Genomic DNA, 5,615 nt, shown 5'->3' on the forward strand with positions numbered 1-5,615 from the left:
GCGCGCAGAGCAGCCGGCTCTCAGCCCACACGCAGGCCCCCGCAGAGCGCTCGAGGGTTCGAGTCCCCGCTGTGGCACTCTCTGTGCCGTGACTGCGCCCCTGTCTGTTACCCACTCTGCTTTCCCCTCGTCCGAGTGAAGTGGAAAACACGCTGAAGGGCGCACCGTCTGTTCTCCTTAAAAAAACAAGATTTGCAAAGATGTTGTGGCCACCATTTGTAAGAAAAACAGTTCCATCTCCATAAGACTCCGTAATATTTCAATGGAATCTGTTTATATGGTTAAAAGTTCCCCCATGCTGTAACAGTATGAATGCCCAGTGAAGCCAACTGGGTGTAATGATAAGAGCTTTGGAATAAATCTCTGAAAATCAAATGTTAGTTCACTTTTCCCTTTAAATCGCATAAATCCGTGGATCTTCATGTTTGATTCAATATTTTACTGATATTGCTTGTGCAGTTATTTGTATTTTTATGGTGAACACAATCAAGCTGTATTCCATAAGCTAGAAAGTAAAGTGTCACCAACACGATATAGAAGCATCACATTAAATCAACAACTTCCCTGCTGAGCAAGATGACAGCGATGCATCCAAAATGCTACCGTACCTGGTTGGAATAGTTACTCAGCTCATAAATTCACAAGCTACATAACCAATGGCGAATGTTAGATTTACGTCTAACAAAACTCTTAATTAAAGAGCTTATTTTTGTGACTAATGTATTAAAAGTTTCTGAAAGAGAAGAACAAATTAATAAAAACCTCTCAGTATCTGCTCTTCCAGCTGGAAAGGTCAGTCCTTGACTACACCCCACAGTGACATCACATCCTGTTGGAAATTCCAACCTGCTGATATTCTCAGAACTACAGAAACTCCTGCAGAGTGGATATTGATAATCTTATTTGTAGGAAAGGCAAATCAATGGGAAGTCCTAATCAGCAATGGAGCATGCACACATGCATGCACGCACACACATCCACATCCATAGACCGATATTCACACACATAAACACCAAAATATCAGCATACATAGATACAGCACCCTCCAAAATTATTGGTAAACCAAAAAATAAAATAAGCAGGACAAAACAGATAATCAGACATATTTGTATGCTCAAAAATATTATTTTTAAAAAAATATTCATTGTCTTCAATAACGTTTTATGAGATCTATGAACATAATTGGCAGGGTTCTTTGATCTTTCCACCTTACACAATTATTCACATTGTTTGAAAGACAGGAAAGAGTCCATGATGTCTCTCTGGAGGGTCTACTGAACAAACACACGTTTGCATTATTGTACACATTGCAGACTGCCCAATATTGTGTTTGTACATGTTCGTTTGCATGCTATTTAATCCCCTGTCCCTAAATCAATTCAGAAACTGCTTTAATACATCAGTGTTGTTCTAAAAAAAAATGATGGCATTCAAATTAGAACTGCATCAGGAAAGCTGAACCGTACCTAGAGCCCTCTGGTGGCGAAAATAGTTCACTGTCAACATAAAACGATTACGGAAATAATGGACGGACATTTGAACAGTCGATATCGCTCAGCTAAATAAAAATTATTTTCATTTGAGGTAAACCTCACAGCCGGTGTAAATTTCGGAAATCAAACAAGTAGTGGTAACAGTAGTCATTCACTCTTATAGTACTAATACGGCAGACATATCAGAAGTTTTGCGAGTTCGTGCCCAGGTGTAAAAACACTTTATGGAAATGAACAGATCGCAATGGAACGACCGCGCCTGTGATTTTAATGCTGAATGAAATACTATCTGTGTGATTTACATCACAGCAAATACGTCAATCAAAATGGGACGGAGAGGAGGGAGGGGGTGTCCATGTGCTACAATTCAGTCTTTAAAAAATACCTCAATGATTTTATTTTTACCCTTCAGCTGATTTTATCTCTCAATTCAAAAATGTTTTAAATTTCATGCTGCTCATTTTTTAAGTAGTGAATATGAAGCAGTTCCGTGTTTGTAGGGAAAAAAAAAAAGTTTCACACCAATAACCCTTACTGTATGGTAACAGTGTTACATCCTTTGTAATTTATTTAGTTTTAGTTCAAATGCACACATTGTGTGCATTTGAAAAGATTTTGCCTTTTAATACTGATGGGAGGACATGTTGAGGTTGAGATTAAAATGCACTGTGTTCTAAAAACAAGTGTCATATCTGTTTAGAACTATAGTATTATTCCTTAGAATCATCCAGAGAAGCCTTGAATGCCTCATGGAAGCCAACGTTTACATTTACATTACATTACAGTCGCTTGGCAGACGTGCTTATCCAGAGTGACGTACAGAAGTAGAGAACATCAGCGTAACTCTCAGGGAATGCAAAAATGCTGAGTCATCAAGAAGCACAAAACCCAGATAACCTATCTTCACACAGCTGTAAATATAACATTATTCAGAAGGAAACCCAAAGTAAGGAAGAGATAAGGAAACGTTATCCAAAGGGGGTTAGGGGGCAGCCACGGAGCAATCTGAAGAGGTGATTGGAATCAGCGTTGGAATATGGACAGGGTTTCTGCTGTTCTGCAGCAGGAAGCTCATTCCACTATTGGGGGTGGGGGGGTCAGGAGACCTGGAAGTGCAGGGGTGTGGGGGCCAAGTCCGGTTGGTGCATATGGACCGATGATCTTTTAAAGATATAACAAAGGGTTCATTTTAGCATCCTGATGGGTTAGCACCAATGTTTTAAATTTGATGTGACTCAACAGAGACGGCCCCGGAGGAGATGAGATGGGGAGTGACCTGTCAAAGACTGAGGAGGATGAGAATCAAAAAAGCAGCATACTGGGTGAGCTGCAGAGGTGTACTGGCAGAGGCAGGGAGGCCAGCCAAGAGGCAGGTGCAGTAGGCCAGGCAGGAGATGAGCCGGGCCTGGACTAAGAGCAGGGTTCAGTATGAGAGGAAGGGGCGGATTCTCCAAATCTGCACACCAGACAAATTTGTGATAGATGAAGAGGGTGCCATCTCAGATGAAGGATAGGTCCAGCAGGGCGGGGGGGGCGGGGGGGGCGGGGGGGGGGTGGGGGCTTAGCTGGAAAGTAGGGAACCTGAGTTTTAGCCAATTTGAGCTTAAGTCAATGATCTGTCATCTAGCACGATTTGTCTTGTGAAAGTCTGGAGTTTTTATCTAGCGCTGCAAATTCATCTTTAAAAGACTTTTGGAGTAAGTTCGAAGATAAAACTATTCTTGTGGGAGCAAAACCCACAGCTAACTTCAGATTGAAGATACTCTCGGCATGGCCACACTCTCAGATAGAGTTGATTTGATTTTCATTATATGCCAATGGCATTATAAAGCAGGCAAGTTTTCTCACTGTAGATATTGGACATGTAGCATCATCAGGTCATACATGTAACACTAAAAAATTGAAAAGCATTTAAAAATAGTACATTTACCAAAGCTGATGATTTCACAGTGATGGACATAAGGGGGGAAAAATTATGAGGAATTTCAAGATTTAGATTTTCAAGGGGAATGTTATTTTGGTTATGGTTTTTCCTATGGCTATTAAAATATAGAGGAACACAAATAAAACAAACACCAAACTTTCCCTCAGGGCATGTTTAGCCCTGTTTATGCCGATTCTTCTTTGTAGAAGCCCTCATTCTATGGTCGGCCAGCCTGCATGCTGTTGCTTCATGCTTCAGTGGCAGTTTAAGTGAACAGCGTTGGCTGGGCGGTGGCGTGCGGATGGATTTGCTGCTGGGGTGCGAGGAGGGGCCGTAAAATCTGTGGCTCACTCTCGCTCACCGCTAGGCTGCCGAGGACAGTCATTCACGTTGCCTTGGCGCTGAGTTATGATGCTGCGAACGCATCGTCGCTCATCGGTCCGTGACTTACGGCATCGAGGCCCGCGGGCACGCTGCCCGTGCCCATATTCACAGGTCCCCCGGCAGGCGGGCGTCGCATCGGAATCGCCTTTAACACGGGATCTGAACTCCCGTTCGGCACAGAGACCCCGTTTCGCCGAGAGTCTGCGATCCTCGTTCTGCTGACATGCTACATTACATCACATTACAGGCATTTAGCAGACGCTCTTATCCAGAGCGACGTACAACAAGTGCATTAGTTCAAGGTGCAGAGGTGCAAAAGAAACACACTAGAGTGAAGTAAAGATCGTAGTGCCAGAAGTGACCACATAGATCAGGACTCCAACCCTGTAGAGTAACCTGTTCAGCAAACGAACAAACAATCCTGCCAAGTACAAAACTAGCACTGAAATCACATTCGCCGAATCAGAATCAGAATATGCTAACATGTCTGTGCTTTCAGTACTGGTGGATTAATTCGTCAGATAAATTCGGCGGCCTTTGATATCGGCCTGGCTCCATCACCGTACCCCTACCGACCTGCGGACGCTTGAATGACGTATAAAATAAAAGGCCGGACATCTCAGACCTCTAGAGAAACGGTAGCCCTCACTCAAATTTTCCCGAATGAATAGAATTTGATCGTCACCCTTCCTTCTCATGGGTTCCGGGCTCAAATAAAAAAGGAATGCAACAAAGACTAAAAGCCAAACGCAGAGAGAAAGCTTTTCAGCGCTCCACTGCTCAGCTCGGCTCCTGTAGTTCGTTACGCGCGTGTTTTACGGTCTCGTTCTCTCCCAGCGTGCGGCTCCAGCCCTTCACAATAATACATAAAGATTAATAAGCTAGATTAACGTCTGATCACAGTTAGTGCGTTACAAACAGAGTGTGTTACAAACAGATATGCCATTAATGTAGGATCTAATCTAGATGAATTTATGTGTTATTTTGTATGTTGTTCACACCCCTAACCTCAGTACTTGGTGGCTCACCAGAATTAAAAAAAATATGGAAATGAACTGCACCTGTGGATGCATCCACACCTGCTCCGCCAACGTGGTCAAATTTCTCGCTCGGACACCGCGTCTTGACGGTCTTGTTGACAGAGACATGACAGGTTTGTAAAAACGTCTTTGAATTGGTTCACGCGTGCCTAGAAGCCGAGTCAGACAGCGTGCATTTGCCTAGCAGCTCCACTTAACGAAGTCACCAATATTGCACTGGCCTCGTTCCATTGCCTTGATCAGTAAAGATACCTTATGTTGAACCAACAGCTCCCAAACTGGTTTGTGGGAAAATGTGAAGTGGGGTGTACCTGAAATGCCACAGAAAAAATATAAAAATATATTATTTAGTGTCAACATTCCCTTAAAACTTTTCACACTGAATTTAAAATTCAAATTAAACTTTAAACCTGCTTACAGGCACTATATTAGTTCCAGTGTACTTGCGATGGTTTTGAAATGATATTTATTGATGTTCCCCCTTTCCACAAATTTGGTACACCCCATAACAGTTATCTGCATTCATCGCAACCTCTGATTCGGGAGAACAAACAAGCCAGTCGTTGCTTCTTTTTGGCTGGACTGCAACAGCGGGGCCAGCCCTACAAATGCGAATGTCTGTGACTGAGTGAGTGACTGAGTGAGTGATGAAGTTACACCATTGGCCGTCCGAGTTATGAAGTCACACCATTGGTCGGCTGGTCCAGCCATATACTAGGTTTTGACCTGGTCTTGTTTAGGCATGAACAGTTGAAGGAAGACCATTCATATGCA

The sequence above is a fragment of the Anguilla rostrata genome, chromosome 17 (assembly GCF_018555375.3).
Source record: "Anguilla rostrata isolate EN2019 chromosome 17, ASM1855537v3, whole genome shotgun sequence".
NCBI classification, from domain to species: Eukaryota; Metazoa; Chordata; class Actinopteri; order Anguilliformes; family Anguillidae; genus Anguilla; species Anguilla rostrata.